Here is a 19,420-nt window from a genome sequence, read left to right on the forward strand (position 1 = left end):
ATTGTATGTTGAAACCTAATGTTCAGTGTGATAGCAATAGGAGGTGAGGTCTCTGGGAAGTACTTAGGTCATGAGGTTGGAGTCTTCATGAATGGGATTGATGGTCTTACAAAAGACCCTACAGAGCTCCCCTAGCCCTTATGTCCTCACCAGACATGGAATCTGGCAGCACTTTGGAATCCCAGCCTTGAGAGTTGTGAGAAATAAATGCTTGTTGTTGATCAGACATCCAGTTTATGGTATTTTTGTTATAGCAGTCTGATTGGACTAAGATAAAATTATTATTATTATTATTTTTAAGATTTCATTCATTTATTTGACAGAGAGAGCACAAACAGGGGGAGCTGCTGAGAGAGAGGGAGAAGCAGGCTCCCCACTCAGCAGGGAGCCCGACACAAGGCTTGATCCCAGGACTCCAAGACCAAGACCTGAGCCAAACGTAGACGCCTAACTGACTGAGCCACCCAGGCACCCCGAAAATAGAATTTTTAAAAATCATGACATCATAGGGAATATTGGCCTATCTTCTTTAAAGCTTCTTTTAGGAGATGAATATTTAGATGTGATTTTTAAGGAAGATATCACTAAAAAAAATCTGTAAATCACTGAATAGGGAATTCATTGGGACCAAACCATAAGAACTGGTATATAGAGATGGTAGTTTAAGTCATGAAAGTGAATGAGATTAATCAAGAAAAGTATGTAAGTGAGAAAAATAAAAGCACAAGAGTAAAAGGGTATCTTAACTGCCCTCTGCCCAAAGGAAGTGGTACACTTTTTCACATGTAGTATTTCAGGATGCAGAGGTAAAATGGCTAACAGACCAAATTGTTGTCCAAGAATTACTCAGATAAATATAACTGTCTTTTGCATTTTGTTCAAAGTTGACTAGGAAAGGTGACTCAGAATTTTGGGTTGTCTTAATTTATTCAAAGATAAGTATAAGATCTTTTGTTTTCTATTAATTTTTTGTCCCAGATTTATTTAACTATGACAAATAAAAATTGTGTTTGTGTGTGTGTGTATATATATATATATATACACACACATATAGCATACATGATGTTTGATGTTTGATATATGTATACATCATGAAAGGGTTGAGCCAATTAATCTATCCAACACCTCATATAGTTTTATATGTATAAAATATGTGAGTGAGTGTGTGTGTGTGTGGTGATAACACTTGATATCTACTTTCATTAAATTTCAAACATACATTAAATACTGTCACCTTGCTATACATTAGATCTCCCGAACTTATATATCTTATAACTGAAAGTCTTTACCCTTTGCCAAATTCTCCCCATAATCCCGCCCGCCCCCAACCTCTTACAACCACCACATATAAGTGGGATCATACAGTATTTGTCTTTCTGTGTCTGGCTTCTTTCAATTAACATAATATCCTCCAGATTCATTCATAAATGACAGGATTTCCTTCTTTTACTAGGCATGGTAACATTTGTGCTGGGTTCTATCTATTATCTCTCAGCTTCACATTCTCCTTCTACATACTATTCTCTGTAGCATCAGGGTTGTAAGCCTACCAAACAACAAAACCAAACACACAAGCGAACAACAAAACAAAAAACAACAATAACCAAACTCTTTCCCCGCACTCCCATGAGTGAGCTGCCTCTCTCACACATCCTGCCAATGGAGGTCAGACCAAAGGAAGGTGTCAGGAAAGGAAACATCATTTATTTTTCTGTTCCTGATGATTCCTGTGTTAATAACAGAAGCATTGAGAGACGTGGTGACCCCAGGGGTGTGGGCTCTCAGCAGGGGAGTGGACCCCCATTTTTCTGATTACTGGTGATGCTCTTCTAATAGCAGCTGTGCTGGAAACTAGGACCTCCAGCAGCTTAATGGTCCGTATGGGCTAAGTTTCCATCCGAGCTATAAAAGCTTCATGATCTTTGATAACAAATCCCTTTTCTCTTTCACTCTTCCAGCCTTTCCAACCCAGTTGCAACCAACTCCCTATGTGAAAACTCCCTGGATTAGAAATATCTAAAGAAGTTTTTATTTTCTGGACAGAACTCCAACTGATACAAGAATGTTGAAGCAAGAGTGATGCTGATTCCAACCAGTAATTTTACAGCAGGGACTCAAATGCAGATTAAATTAGAACATGAATATATCACATGTGATATATGTTCAGTATATACTATTTCCATTAGTAATGGTCATTATCCTTGTCATCCTAGTTAGAGAAACTAGCTTAAAATGACCACATTTTAATTCCTATAATTTTTCTGTTTCTTTTGTCTATTATCATTTTTTATCAAGGAATAGGATTGGAATGTTTACTCTTTCCAAATGATGTATCCCTAAATATACATTACTTCCTGAAAATTGTCATAGATCCTATATCACCTAGTTTCATAGATTTCTGGAGGTAGGGGTTTTCTAGGAATTAAAGAGCTTTAATCTGAATCCTGAAATCTTCCTCAATAGAGATGAGAAGCAGAGACTACATATTTCCTAACATGCTTATGTAGAACAATTTATTTAGCACTCTGTAGCTAAAAATTAATATATCTATTCATTAACTCCTTCCTCCCAAGAGACATCAAGGGAAGGGACACAATACATTGGCTTCTATGCATCTAAAATAAATGTTCATTTTAAAAATATAAATGTTTAAATTTCTGGAATTCCCCTAAAATAATTAGTTCAAATTGACTATTTTCATATTGTCTATATAGATACATATGTAGATATAGATATTCACCTCACTCTGAAATAGTTTAAGTGATTAAAAATCAAGATATCTAGTTTCCCAGGACAACAAAAATAATCAAGAAGCAGTACGTTGAAGAAAGCTCAAATGAGAACGTTATTGTTTATAAAAAGAGTAATTAGATGACAAACTCGATATACACTTCACAGGATTTCAAAGTTGGGCTTTTATTCTGCCTCACAGACAATATTTTGAAAAAGTCACTGAGGTCAGAAAGTGTTTGCTTTGTAACGTGAATTCAGACAAATGCTAAAATCTAGCTCAACTTTATAGAAAATATTCCTTGCAAATTTCATAATGGGTATTCTTCAGGGGCCAGGCCCAGGACATATTTGATACAAGAGTGTAGTCAGTGCTCGCTATTAATGGGAATATTTAGGTGTCCAAAGGAAGAAAAGCTAAAACCAGTGTTCCAGATGGCAGGATATTGTGAATGCTTGTTTCTATTATAAAATACACCTGACCACAAGGCTGAAAGCTAATAAAAATGGCCATATGAACCTTCATAAATAAAAACATATTTATTTCTCTTGCAAGGTTTTTTTTAGGGCAGGAACACTGTAAATGAAACCCATTAAAACCTGGAGCATTTTCATACTAGACCAGATACAGTGAGAACATTGTATATAACATGTGAGAAAGTTCTCCCACTGATTTAAATGTCTCGTATACTTATACAAACATTTTATTAATGAGATTTGCCAAATGTGGACATTCATTACTGCAGATGTAACAAATGGACTAGAAAATACATTTATGGACAACTTGCTTAGTCCTGAAACCTAAGACATTTTGGGTCTCAAAAAAAAAAAAAAAGCCAACTGCTAAAGCTACTGTACCCTTGAAGGCAGACAGTGGAGTTTATGGAGGGTAAAATAAGAGTTACTAAATGATGCAGCTCAACTGCTTTTACTACCTAAATGAAATGCAAAAAAAGCTTGATGAGGAACTCAAGAGTGAAAAAAGGTGCCTAGGCTATAAGAGGATTTCAGGAACTCAAGACAATGATCTCCATAATGTTCATCCAAATAGGTCATGACATTTCATAAATCAAAATAAACTGATTCATTTCCTTTTTTCATTTTAGTCAAGTAGAAATCAGCATTTTATTTTATTTATTTTTTTTAAAGATTTTATTTATTTATTTGAGAGAGAGAGAATGAGAGACAGAGAGCATGAGAGGGAAGAGGGTCAGAGGGAGAAGCAGACCCCCTGCTGAGCAGGGAGCCCGATTCAGAACTCGATCCCGGGACTCCAGGATCATGACCTGAGCCGAAGGCAGTCGCTTAACCAACTGAGCCACCCAGGCACCCGAAATCAGCATTTTAAAAAAGATCATTGACTCTATGTATTTGGTACCTGTAAAATCAGTGTACTGCCAAGCTTGTTCATAGAATTTCCTTGGTCAGCTAATAGGGATATCTGACCATATTTCTAAGACAGGAGTATTTCTTTAAAGAATTATAAGGGGCATTCAAAGTACTCTTTAAATATATAAAATCTTATGTTAAATAATATAAAGTCATTTTATTTAATTGGGTCAAACAACTTATTTCCAGGTCTTCCTCTGCTCTGCAATTTTAAGACTTTTACTCGCTAGAATCAGGATTGCACCAGATTTGCTGAGCTGCTTTTATCAGCAAAGCAGCTCAGTTCTCCACAAACATTTCCATTATCAAGAGTAGGACTTCTTCCATGCCACTGTATCCTTCACAATATAAATGACACACCCAATTATTTTCCTGTACCTACATTTCTATCTTTAGTTCTAGAAGCAGAGACTGTTTTCCTGCATGTATCCTAACAACCATTATTGATTTGGGTACTAACCCTCTTTGATCAGTATATTAACTATAACACATAAAATTATAGGAAAAGGTTTTGAGCATGGATATAAAGTAAATTAATCTATGAATTATATAGTATAAAAAGGAAAATACTTATATTTTCAGGCAGTTTTTTCATAGAACATTTATATACAAATGGGTTGTACTTTAGAAGTGACCCTTTCTTACAGTGTAATTTCATTTTATGCAGTTTTAATGATCTTCCAGATGACATTTCTTTACAACAGCTCCTTCTTAGAGGAATGAGGGGTTGTTGTTTAATGAGTACAGAGTCTGGGTTTGGAAAGATGAAAAAGTTCTGGAGGTGGATTGTGATGATGGCCGCACAGCAATGCGGATGCACTTATTGTCACTCGACTGTACACTTAAAATGGTAAATTTTATGTTAATGTATATTTTATCACAATTAAAAAAACAGGGAAAGTATACCTTTTTATTAAAACAGAGTCTGTAGTTTTGGGGACCATTTCATTTTGCTCCTCCCATCACGCTTGTGACAGTAAAAGATTCTTCTTGTTTACTTTTTCCCCTTGGCTGTGAAAAAGTAATGCATTCGCATTCAGAGATGTTTGGAAAAAGTCATACTCGATGACACAACATGTGTGCAAAGTCACACTGGAGGATGCCATCTGCAGGAGGGCCGACTTGGCCGTGATTAGGGTACAATGACTTTTTCCCTACTCATTAGCAGAGGGATGTTGTTTGACTCTATATATGATGTGTCCTAAAATAAAACAGATGGGTCCTGAAGCAAAACCTGTCATTGTTGGAAATTATGCTTTCACATTCATTCATTCATACAGAATTTACAAGGAGCCAACATTAGGTGATGGGAAACAAGATAAAATAAGACACAATCATAAAGCTCGCCATTTACTGAATGAATATTCTTCTCATACAAGTAGCTTCTTTAACACAGGACTCCTTCATTTCACACTAACCCTATAGAGATCGCTCATGTATTACCTCCAGTTTGTGAAATGGGGAGATAGTTGGATTCACCCCATAGGTCCTGGTGAAGATTAACTGAGATAATCCACATAAATGGTGTCTCATTGTCTGGCACAAATTTACAGTCAACAAACATTAGCTGTTATTTTCATTATTAGCAGTATTATTTAATACAGGATAAAATATCTAGCAGTTTCCAGAAAAAACAGAATCACTAAACTTAGAAATTTTAGCTGAACTATGACACAGGAAATATCTGGCAGAAAATTTTGACATGGATTTTCTCATTTTAAGTAAAAATCGCTCTTAACAGTAAGCATAGTTCAAGAGAGCACACTCAAGCCATTATAAGAAAAAGAAAAAGAGGGCGCCTGGGTGGCTCAGTTGGTTAAGCGACTGCCTTCGGCTCAGGTCATGATCCTGGAGTCCCGGGATCAGCAGGGAGTCTGCTTCTCCCTCTGACCCTCCTCCCTCTCATGCTCTCTGTCTCTCATTCTCTCTCTCTCAAATAAATAAATAAAATCTTAAAAAAAAAAAAGAAAAAGAAAAAGATTAAAAAGAAGATAACTTATTTCAGAACATATTTGTGAATAAGATAGGAATATATGGGATAAATGGTAATTTGATTAGTGAATATGTACCTAATTATGTAGCTATACCCAAAGGATAATGATTAATGAATTAATATCAACTAGAGGAAATTTGCTAATGACCTGAGTGAATAGTTCATCCTGCATGTTTTATTAATCCTGCTGTTTAGCATATTCTATGGGGTTTATCAACTGAAGAAACCATTGCTATCATGTGATTTAATTATATACAATAGAAACATAATAAGGATCTGAAAATAAATGATAACTTCCAATGATGACACAAATCTGTCAAGAAAAATTATGTGGATATAAATGTAAATTGCTGGACTTGTATCCAAATATTCCAATGAAGAAGTTCAAGGATCCTCAAGGGGGGAAAGATTTACTCTCTGACAAGTTATTTATCCCCTATGGCTATGATTAGAATCAGTAACAGTATTCTTCTTGGGTTATTTTGAGAAATAAAGAAGATATTGCCTATGAAATGCTTTGTGAGGGGCGCCTGGGTGGTGCAGTCAGTTAAGCATCCAACTCTTGGTTTTGGCTCAGGTATGATCACAGGGTCATGAATTGAGCCCTGCGTGGGGCTCCACGTTCACTGTGGGGTCTGCTTCAGATTCTCTTTCCCTCTCCCTCTGTCCTTCCTGCTCTGCTCGTGCTCTCTCTCTCGCACTCTCTAAAATAAATAAATCTTAAAAAAATTTTTAAAAATTAAAAATAAAATGCTTTGTGAGATCCGAAGCAATAGAAAATATTAAATAATTGTTAAACCTTTTAAACAGCAGAATGTGAGGGGAAAAAAGAGTAAAGTTGTTTACTTTATTTATTTCTATCTTTAGTTCTAGAAGCAGAGACTGTTCTTAGTTGTTTACAGTTTCAATATAAGCCAGCAATATAAAAGAACTACAAAAAATTTCTTCTTTTAACTGCATAAGACAGAAAGAGTAAGGTGATAAACACAATTTCTTCTGTAGCATACAACCCATTATGAAGTGCCATGTTTTGAGGAGGAAATTGAAAAGTTGCCACATACTTGAAAATAAATATAATCAAAATGGTTCTAGTTTTGTACCACAGAAGTAAAGTAAAAGTTGAAGGATGAACAGAACAAAATTTGAGAAGATAGTATTTCAAAATTAAAATATGATTTTTAAAACTACTCCTCTATAAAAGTTTCTCTTTGCACACTGATTTATTTTCTCTCTAAACAAATTAAGTATAGACAGTATGAACAAATTATAGTTTAAGACAAATAACTTTTGTTTTTTGTAAATTATTCAGCAAAAATTATTTATTTATGTATGTGTGTATGTACGTATTTATTTTTAATGTTTCAAGTTTTTATTTAAATTCTAGTTAGTTAATATATAGTGTAGTATTAGTTTCAGGAGCAGAGTTTTGCGATCCATCACTTATATACAATACCCAGTGCTCATCACAACAAGTGCCCTCCTTAATGCCCATCAGAAATTTAGCCCATCCCCTCCCCTGCCTCCCCTCCAGCAACCCTCAGTTTGTCCTCTATAGTTCAGAGTCTGTTATGGCTTGCCTCTCTTTTTTTTTCTTTCCCCTACATTCATCTATTTTGTTTCTTAAATTCCACATATGAATGAAATCATATGGAATTTGTTTTTCTCAGATTGATTTATTTCACTTAGCATAATACACTCTAGCTCCATCCATGTCGTTGCAAATGGCAAGATTTCGTTTTTTTGATGGCTGAGTAATATTCCTGCATGTGTTTGTACTGTGTGTATATATATATACCACCTCTTCTTTATCCATTCATCAGTCAATGGACATTTGGGCTCTCTCCATAGTTTGGCTATTGTTAATGCTGCCATAAACATTGGGGTGCATAAGCCCCTTCAAAATTTTTTATATCCTTTCGGTAAATACCTAATAGTACAATTGTTGGATCATAGGGCAGTTCTATTTTTAACTTTCTGAGGAACCTCCATACTGTTTTCCAGAGTGGCCGCACCAGCTTGCACTCCCACCAACAGTGTAGGAGGGTTCCCCTTTCTCTGCATTCTCGCCAACATCTGTTGTTTCCTATGTTGTTAATTTTAGCCATTCTGACAATTTATTAATTGTAAGGGTATTGGAAACTCCAGAAATACTCCAATCTCTATAAAATAATTTTCTCTTCTTTTTTTTTTTAAGATTTTATTTATTTATCTGACAGAGAGAGACACAGCGAGAGCAGGACACAAGCAGGGGGAGTGGGAAAGGGAGGAGCAGGTTTCCTACGGAGCAGGGAGCCTGATGCGGGGCAGGGCTTGATCCCAGGACCCTGGGATCATGACCTGAGCCTGAGGCAGATGCTTAACAACTGAGCCACCCAGACACCCCTAATTTCCTCTTCTTAAGCAAATAAAAATTGTGGTTTGTGGAGAATTCTTTTTAAGTCACTATTCTTATGTATTTATTCTTCCAAGTATTGCTTTAGGTTAGCTTGTCATGGTCCAAATGTAAAACATCTATTTTTTTTTTTTTTTAGTTTCACTCATTTATATATTTTTCAGCTCATTTCAATTAATACTCGGTGATGTTTGTGCATGGAATGTATATATGGAGAGTGGGGTGGGTCAGACATTCTTAGGAAAAGCAAATTGTGATTATTCATGTGCTCATTTCCAATGTCTACAACAGAATAAGAAGAGAGCACACAAATGTTTGTTTGATGGTGAGGATGGGGATGGAGATGATGATGAAGCCTCTTTTTCTGCCCACTTCTATCACTCTTCCCTTTACTTCCCAGATCAGCCAAGGGTACAGTATTTTGGGAATATCATTGTCATTATCTTCTCTCCCTTATATTCACCTTTAAATGTGGTTCACAGTTGGTTATCATAAAACTTTAGAAGATGACATAGCGCACTTACTTGTCTTAGCAATACAAACCTTATAAAGACACAATTACCATATATATATATGTATATCTGTTTTTGTGCATGTGAATGCATATATACCTATAACTTCTCTATGAAAGAAAAAGAAGAAAAAATGTTTTTCCTGTTTTCAGATCCTTATAACCATGCAAGGGATATTTAGATATAAATTTTCTCCATGATTCTAGTTACTTTTTTCCAGTCACTCAATTTTTTAAATTATATATCTGATACCTTGCATGATCACATCTCAAAATTCAAACCTATATTTTCTACTTGAGCACAAGGAATTTGGCATCTCAGCCAGAGTGCTTCTACTACCAGTACTAATTATTTATACTCTGACTAATAATGATGGTGTAGTAGAGCAAGCTGGGATCTTTCTATTTGATATAAAACCTTTGATTCAGGAAAAAACAAAAGAATATAATTACATGGTCCGTATTCCAAGAAAACTAGATATTTTTAAACATAAGCAGAAATTAGCTTAAATAATGGTATGTCAGGATACATAGCTTCTTAAAATTTCTGTTTTGTCTTTTGCTTCAGATTTCTTGGTCAGAATGTGACATAATTTAAACACAAAGTGCAGACAGACCACTTGTTGAAATTTTTCTCTTTCAGCATTATCTTCAGGTCCTGTGATATAAATTTAAATTACCACAGAAAATATATTAAAAGTTGATTTTTTAAACTACAACTTTCCAGGTTTTTTAAGTATAAAATCATTACTTCAACACACACTGTGAGAGCATATTTAGTCAATAATTGAATGATTACATGTTGATTTACTATACATACTGGGCACTCATTTTAAAAATATATATATATATTTATTTATTTATTTATTTATTTATTTATTTATTTATTTAGGAGAGAGAGGGCAAGTGAGCACAGTGGGAGGAGCAGAGGGAGAGGGACAAGCCGACTGTCCGCCAAGCACAGAGCCCAACAGACTTGGGGCTTGATCTCATGACGCTGAGATCAGAACCTACGTGGAAATCAAGAGTTGGTGGCTTAACCAACTGAGCCACCCAGGCACCCCATATATTCTGCGCACTCTTACAGGAAAAGATATTAGTATTTTCTGGAAACCAGGAGTTCACAAACAAGTGAAAAGAGAAATGTACAATTGAGTGTTTTAAGTAGTCTACGAAAATAAGTCTATGAACAGAGAGTCCTTACACAAAGGAGGGTAGATATCTCTGAGTTTGCCTGGAAATGTTCAACAAAGGGAAAAAATGAAACAAAAGAAAAATTAGGTTTTGCTAACTATGGAAACACTAGGCAGCTGGGTGCTAAGGCATTCAGGCTGAGTGGTTAACATGTGGATTTTTTTGAGGGAGAGTGACAATTTCAGTACAGTTTCAAAACAAGATTCAGGTCAAGTGAGATATAGCAGGTAGATTTGGGAAGTCTGTGAAAGGCGCTCTGTTGAATATGCTGAAGAACTTAAATTGTGTGAAAGTAGTTGAAGTTTACAATAGTGTACTGATAAGTGGGCATGATATGAGCTACAATTCCACAGGGTATTAGGCTCAGAACACTCACAGACTTGAGAGAATACTGATGTTGGTTCTCATTTGTCTTAATCTAGTAACTGGAAACTTCTGAGTAAAGCAACCTGACATTTATCTATAACCTCTCCTCCGTGCAGAACTCATCACAGAGTTATGGTAAATCATAAAGCTTATATACCCTCTTTAAAGTTCACATCTCTGCTTCCAGTGCCCCACACTAAAACTCTTGATCAATTTGTAACAAGGAAACCTACAGATTAACTAACCTTGTTACTGGAAATTATGAAGTTTTATTTCAGCTAGAATGTCTTGTCATAGCTATGAAGAATATCTATTCCTTAAGGGGGAGTGAAGATCAAAATCTTCCTCCCTTGGGTTCTTTGAGGTAAATGAGGCCAGAGAAAAGTAAATTGTGTAAGAACTTGAGAACACTTTCTTCCTTAGATCTACTTGGTTGAAGAATAACTGTACATATAGTTCTTTCAAATAAAACAATAAATCCAGGGGACGCCTGGGTGGCTCAGTCGGTTAAGCATCTGCCTTCGGCTCAGGTCATGATCCCGGAGTCCCGGTTTCGAGCCCCGCATCAGGCTCCCTGGCTCAGCAGGGAGTCTGCTTCTCTCTCTGCCCCTCACCCCGCTCATGCTCTCTCTCTCTCACTCTCTCTCTCAAATTAAAAAAAAAAAAAAAATCCATACAGTAATTAGCAAAACACTACAGAGGTATGTAAGTCATATATATCTCTCTTATGTTTTGGGTAAATTATGTGAGCATGAGTCTCAACTTTAATATGTGTAAGTTTGTTTCTTTATAATCATACAATATTTCTTTTTCCTCAAGTTCTCCATTGATAAACTTTCCCTTTTTTTTTTTTCCTTTTTATAAATCTTTTCTCTTTTTTCCTCCTATTCTCTTCCTCCTCCTGCTCCTCTTCCTCCTTTTTTTTTTTTTTTGGCCAAATTAAGTTTTTTTTTCACTTGTCTGTGTAGTTTCCTTTGGTTTGTTTCTTTGATTTGTTTGTCAACCACTCCAAGTAATACTAAAATAAATTTCCTTATACAAATACACTTACATAGGGGGGCTATTATTTTTGTACAAGGGAGTCACAAAACTTTGATCACAAGATGAACTTCTTTTTTATAAGATGAACCTTTAATTTTAAAAGAATTGCAATGTAATTTTCCCAAATAGCAGTAGTAATTCACGCTTCCTTTAGAAATAATGTGAGAAGAAATGGATGCTATAGAATATTTGATATATTCTGATTTGCTTTTTACTGAATTACTAAAGCACTCGAATGTTTTACTCACCTTGATTGGGCATTTAAAATTATTGAACAGTGATTTGCCAATTCAAGGACTTTGTTCATCTTTTATTTTATGGTTTATCTCCCCCCACCCCAGTTAACTACTATCTTTATATTATAAATATTAGCTTAAAAATACTAGGAAGTATTTTTTTTCCTTAAATAAGTTTGGAGAAATTTTAGCCCTTGTTTATGATGCCTTGAATATATATGCTAAAACTGTCAGTCATTAATTCCCTGTTTGGCATCCTATCCTTATTGTTGTAAGCTTTATGAATATATAAAAAAATACATTTTTTTGCTTCTGTTTTTTTTTAAACTCTCACTCTCTTGCTTTCTCTCTCAATTTGTCCCAACCACACTCCTTCTCAACTCAGTGAACTGATCATTATTCACTACTTTTTTTTTTTTTAAAGATTTTATTTATTTATTTGAGAGAGAGAGAGGAAAGGGGCAGAGTGGGAGGGAGGAAGGGAGAGAATCCCAAGCAGACCCCCCACTGAGCATGGAGACCCAGGCGGGGCTCAATCGCAGGATCTCACAATCCTGAGATCATGATCTGAGCTAAAACCAAGAGTCAGATGACTAACCGACTGAGCCACTCAGGCACCCCATTATTTGCTACTCTTAAGTAAAAAACTTAAGACTTCCCTTTGCTTGACACGTCTCTTCCCTCACCCCATATACCACCAGCTAACTCTAAAATATAGTCTGACCACCTCCATGCTCTCAGCTCAGATGTTACCTACTCGGTGGAGCCTTCCCATACCATCCAGCACCACCAGACCTGCCTTCTCATTCCCACTCCCGATGACAGCATCCTCATGATCACTTCCAAATACGCTGTTGTTTATTTCTTTCCTTTTAATGTCATAATGTAAGATGACCACAGATAACTAACACGTTTAATGCAACTTTTAATTCCTATTATTTGAAAATAATATTTAGCCATAATAAGTACTCATTAAATATTTATTCAATGATGGATTCCTCAGGATTTTCTACATATAAGATCATGAATCTAGAGGTGCCTGGGTGGCTCAGTCGTTAAGCGTCTGCCTTCGGCTCAGGTCGTGATCTCAGGGTCCTGGGATCGAGCCCCGCGTCGGGCTCTCTGCTCAGCGGGAAGCCTGCTTCTCCCTCTCCCCCTCCCCCTGCTTGTGTTCCCTCTCTCACTGTGTCTCTCTCTGTCAGATAAATAAAATCTTAAAAAAAAAAAAAAAAAAACAAGATCATGAACCTACTCTGTGTGTGTGTATGTATATAGAGATAAATGGCATGGTTTAAGAGAATAGTAATTTGAGTTTTTAAAAATTCTTCCTTCTGTGAATTTTAAATCTGTGCAACTATTTCTCTTTAAGACAATTTTTCTCCACTATTAATACAGTGCTGGCCTGAGTCTTAGTTTCCTCTAAATTACCCTTATATGCATACTGGACCTCATCTTTCTGATCACTATGTATAGAAGTTGAATTATGTACATTTAATTCATATAGAATTTAACAGGTAAATTATATATGATAAATATATTAGATAATTTTATCTCTTAGTCTGATATTATACTAAATCTATTTCATTGATGATAATACCATGAGATCCACCATCCAAAATGTTAATTATCTCTTTAGCTGTATCTAATCTATGTTGAGGTCTTGCCTAGAGATTTATTCTACTCAAATGCTATTGACGGAGATGGATCAGCCTTCAGAGACTCTCCCCTAACCATTTCATGTTTATGCTTCCTCTTGTTGTCCAAAGAGACAGCTATCCTGTTTTTGGTTGTGGCTATGCCATATTCACTTCTGCTTTTTATCCTTTCACTGTTGTTTTGATAGTGAATATATTATTACTTAGTGACTAGATCAGAGAGGGATCCTCAAAGTGTAACTCACAACAACATCTCGACTAGAAATTTAATGAGAGCCTTTGACACATCAACATGTGTTATGAGTTGAACTGTGGCTCCAAAAATATGCTGAAGTTCTATCCCCCAGGATTTGTGAGTATAGGGTTTTTGCAGATAGTCAAGTTAAGCTGAAATCATTAGGGTGGGCCTTACTCCAAAATGCTCATGTCCTTATAAAAAGGGAGAAATTAGAACACATAGAGAGATAACCACATAAAAATATTGATGTGGACACATATTAATATCACTAAGCCACTATGTACCATGAGCCATTTTGTGATTATAATATTTAATGGACTGTCAAATGCTTTCTATAAATTTTGCATATATTTAAATTTATATATATTTAAATAGATATAAATATTTATATATATTATACACACACCATACACACACACACACACACCATATTAATGGCGCTTAAATAGAAAATAAAATGATATTTACAACAGTGAGTTTTAACTGACAAATCATTCAAGGAGCTCTAAATACTGCCTTGGGAATACTTTCTGCTTTCTGGAAGATATTTTTGAGATGATAGGTTAGCACAGTTTTCCTTGGTGTGCCTTCCACTTGTTCATCACCTCGAATCTCATTACAGGCTAAAATAAAAGGAAACCAGACAAACAGGAAAACAAAAATAGTTGTGATGACATCTGAGAACTCTATCATTTTTTGTCCAAGCTACTTCCTTTAGCCTTCCAGATTTGTTATCTGTAACAGAAAATAGACATTAAATTCTATCTTAAGTCCACATCTCTCTCCTGAAACTGAGTGACACAGCATCAACCACTTGATAAATCTTGAGCCTCTAGCTTAATTCCTCTCCTGTTACCTCACACCTCCTTTTTTTTTCCTGACATGACAAATAAAGCAAAAGCAGAAGATTTTTTTAAAAAATCTTCCAGAGAAAAATAAAAACCATTTACCTTGGTTATTAGAAGTAAATTACTATCCTGAATCATAATGTAGAAATATAGGACAGATTTTTATTCCTTTTTATTATTGGTGCTGAATTATTCAGTGGTACCCATTAGCAATATGATAACGTGGCGATTTTATATTTAGACTTCCTTGTAGTCACCACCAGCAGCTTGCCTTGAACACCTGACAAGTTGACTGTGCACTGACTCAGAAATGATAAAAATTAGTGACCAGGATAAATTGGTAAAACCTAGTTTTACTTTTTAAAAATCCATGCCTAGAAAGACATTCTCACTTAACACTGTCAATAAATTTGGTCTTCTTCTTTTTCTTTTCCTCCCCCTCCTTCTCCTTCTCATTTTTTATTATTATCATAATTACTATGATCATCACCAACATCAAATAAGCAAGAGTCAAGAATGTCTCAATTAAGTTTAAGAATTAAACTGTGTCTTAAGATGCCATTTTTCCTAATAATGTATTTTTTAAAAATCTGAGATGGCCATTTTTCCTGTTTAGTTTCTGATTTTTTTAAAGGAAGTATATATTTTTCTTCATACACCTGCACTATAATTCATAAACTGTCAAGCAAATCCTTTTCCACTTTTTAAAAAGCTGTTGCTTTTTCTGGTTGTTTTATTGCAAAGGTACCAAATTTAATCTTGCAGATATGAAATCATTTCCATCTGTCTGACAAAAAGTAAGTTTTCTTCCTAAGTTTTACCAGAAAGTTTTCTGTAACTTACTTTGCCCCTATAAGCAGAGATTTTTTAAAAAACTGCTAAGTGGAAGATTTATAGGCATACCTCAGAATATTGAGGGTTCAGTTCCAGACCACCTCAATAAAGCAAATAGCACAATAAAGCTAGTCAAATGAGTTTTTTGGTTTCCCAGTACCTGTAAAGATTATGTTTATACTCTAATATACTCTAGTAAGTGTGCAATAGCATCATGTTTAAAAATGTATATACCTTAATTTAAAGATATTTTATTGCTAAAAAAAAAAGCTAACCATAATCTGAGCTTTCAACAAGTCTTTTGCTGGTGGAGGGTCTTGTCTAGATGTTGATGGCTCCTGACTGGTCAGGGTGGTGGTTGTTGAAGGTTGGCGGTGGCTGTGATAATTTCTTAAAATAAGACAATAATGAAATTACTGCATAGATTAACTCTGCCTTTTATGAATGATTTGCCTGTAGCATGTGATGCTGTTTGACAGCGTTTTACCCACAGTAGAACTTCTTTCAGAACCAGGAGTCAGTCCTCTCAAAACTCACTGCTGCTTTATCAACTAAGTTTAGGGGGAATATTCTAAATGTTTTGTTGTCACGTCAACAATTTTCACAGCATCTTCACCAGGAGTAGATTTCATCTCAAGAAATTACCTTTTATTTGCTTATTCGTAAGAAGCAACATCTCATCTGTTCAAGTTTTCTCATGAGCTTGCAGCAATTCAGTCCCATCTTCAAGCTTCACCTCTGATTCTAGTTCTCTTCCTGTTCCCACCACGTCTGCAGTGTCTTCCAAACTCCCGTTAATGTTGACAGTTTGGCTTCTCCCATGAATCATGAGTGCTCTTAGGGCATCTAGAATGGTGAATCTTTTCCAGAAGGTTTTCAATTTACTTTGCCCAGATCCATCAGAGGAATCACTATCTATGGCAGCTGTAGCCGAAATGACTCCTTGATCCATGAGCTGCAGAATGCATGTTGTGTTAGCAGGCATGAAAATAACATTGATCTCATTGTACAACTCCACTGAACTCCTGGGTGACCAAGTACATTGTCAATGATCAGTAGTATTTTAAAAGGAATCTAATTTTATGAGAATTGGGTCTCAATAGAGGGCTTAAAATACTCAGCAAACCATATTTTAAACAGATGTGCCATCATCCAGGCTTTGTTGTTTCATTTACAGAGCACAGGCAGAGTGGATTTAGTATAATTCTTAAGGGCTCTAGGATTTTCAGAATGGCAAATGAGCCCTGACTTCAACTTCAAGTCACCAGCTGAATTAGCCCCTAACAAGAAAGTCAGCCTGTTTTTTGAGGCTTCGTAGGCAGGCATTGATTTCTCCTCTCTAGGTATGGAAGTCTTAAATAGTATCTTCTTCCAATATAAAGAAGACGTTTCATCTACACTTAAAATCTGCTGTTCAGTGTAGCCACATTCATTCATTATCTCAGCTGGATCTTCTGGAGAACTTGCTGCAACTTCTGCATCAATACTTGCTGCTTCATCTTGCACTTTTTTATGTTATGGAGACAGCTTCTTTCCTTAAACCTCGTGAACCAACTTCTCCTAGCTTCAAACTCTCTCCTGCAGCTTCTTCACCTCTCAGCCTTCACAGAGTGAAGAGAGTCAGGGCCTCTCTCTGGATTAGGCTTTGGCTTAAGGGAATGTTGTGGCTGGTTTGATTTTCTATCCAGACCACTACAACTTTCTCCCTCCCTCCCTCTCTTTCTCACTCCCTCTCAGCAATAAGGCTGTCTCACTTTCTTTTCATTCATATGTTCACGGGACTAGCATTCTCAATTTCCTTCAAGAACTTTATATTTGCATTCATAATTTCATTAACTGTTTAGCACACGAGGCCTAATTTGGGGGGCTATCTCCACTTTTGACATGACTTCCTCACTAAATTTTTATTATTTCTAGCTTTTGATTTGAAGTGAGAGACATGTGATTCTTCTTTTCACTTGAACACTTAGAAACCAATGTAAAGTTATTAACTGGCCTATTTTCAACAGGGGAGGGGGGGATAGGGAGACCTGAGGAAACAGTGAGACATGGAGGGACGGCCAGTGGTGGAACAGTCAGAACACACACCACATTCATCCAAAAATCCACTGTTGTCTTCTATGTCCTATATGGGTGCTGTTCCTGGTGCCTCCCCCAAATTATAATAGTGATATCAAAGATCACAGCTCACCATAACAAATAGAATAGCAATCAAAAAGTTTGAAATATTGCAAGAATTACCAAAATGGGACACAGGGACATGAAGTGAGCAAATGCTACCAAAAAAAAAAAAGGCACCAATAGACTTCCTTCACTCATGGTGGCCACAAACTTCAATTTGTAAAAAAATGATGTATCTGCAAAGCACAGTCAATGAAGGGCAATAAAATGAGGTATGCCTATATGTTCTTATATATGGATAGATTTTTAAATTTACATAGTGGAAATAAAAAGGAATATAGCATAAGTTCTACATAAATCTGTGTATGCAATGCATCCAAATTATGCAAATATGAAACATATTCATTACATAATCTCTCTGTCTCTCTTTCGGTAATTGGAATATTAACAGTGATTATCTCTGATTTGTGAAATAGTTGAGTCTTAAGTTCTCCAATTAATTTGCTAGTGTGCTTTTTAAACTTTCCACATGTACATTTCTTTTATATTATTAAATAATAAGTATTAAGATTATGATATAAGTGAATATTATCTATATTATGAATTAAAAATTTTAAATGATTTTCCTTAAAAGCCCAATGAATAAGAAGTACATATTTGCACATAAAGATCACGAGAAATTAGGCCTCCCGGGTGGCTCAGTCATTTAGCATCTGCCTTCGGCTCGGGTCATGGTCCCGGGGTCCTGGGATCGAGCCCCAAGTTGGGCTCCTTGCTCAGTGGGGAAGCCTGCTTCTCCTTCTCCCACTCCCCCTGCTTGTGTTCCCTCTCTCGCTGTCTCTCTCTCTGTCAAAAAATAAAAATCTTTAAAACAAAAAAAATCATGAGAAATTAAGCAGAATATTTATTTTCTTATAATATGTTATTTAATTTTCATATTATATTTAATGTGTAATACCATTCTTAACTTCAAAAATTGCCATTGTTTAAATTTGCGAAAATATTTAAGCATCTTCTATAAAACCTTTGGGGATTTAACTTAAAATAAACCTACAATTGCTATAGTGGTTTTACTATCTTCAAATCCAAGTCAAAACAGTCCAAGAATCTTGTCTTTTCAAATGGCTCATTGTTCTACTTACATTTCTCATTGCAAATTAGCATGATTTCTGCATTTGCTTTTATTGAAAGAAAAGTCCAATTTAATGAGGATTATGTTGTTGATAATAATAATTTTAATAATAATTTTAAAAACTCATTAATTGAGAAGTGTCCTGGAAGTGCTCTTTTAATCTTTATTTTATAAATAAGGAATTCAAAAAGACTTCATTATTTGCACATTAAATTATTTTTGAAAGTCTCTTCTTCTTTCCTAAATTAGTGGGCATCCATGGGAGGTTTTAATTCATCTTTTCAGTATGGAATATAATCAACATTTTTCTGATTGCATTAAAGTGTACTTAGAGGAATTTATTTGAGGCAAAGCAAAAAGGCTTTATTTAGCTATCTTTTATTTTGCTTTCATTTTGACCCAATTACAAAACATGCTCAAAAGTCTACAATTATACAATGACCTTGAATTTTTCAGTTGATACACGGTTCGTGTATGTCTTATTAGTCATACATTAACAGATATTACTTTCTAAGCAATATTTGGGCAACATGCATTAAACCTCATAAAACCGAGTAGACTGAAATCTCGGGAATATATTTCATAATTTAAAAAAGCTAAAATACTATAATACTTGAAGACATGCTGAAATTCTTTTGGATTATTCATCACAATCAATCCTAGATTATAGACTTAATTCTGCAATACCTTTAGCACCATCTGTCTAAAGAAAGTTTAGATGCTTTTTATTTATTTATTTA

At 35.3% G+C, this 19,420-nt stretch overlaps 1 long non-coding RNA gene across 1 annotated transcript in view; it reads right to left on the bottom strand.

Moving 5' to 3' along the window:
• LOC115939736 (uncharacterized) overlaps positions 1–19,420 on the bottom strand; it is a 786,065-nt gene that overhangs the window by 331,767 nt on the left and 434,878 nt on the right. The window lies entirely within an intron of this gene.

Source organism: Leptonychotes weddellii, chromosome 13 (assembly GCF_054177405.1).
Source record: "Leptonychotes weddellii isolate Sample4059 chromosome 13, ASM5417740v2, whole genome shotgun sequence".
NCBI lineage: Eukaryota > Metazoa > Chordata > Mammalia > Carnivora > Phocidae > Leptonychotes > Leptonychotes weddellii.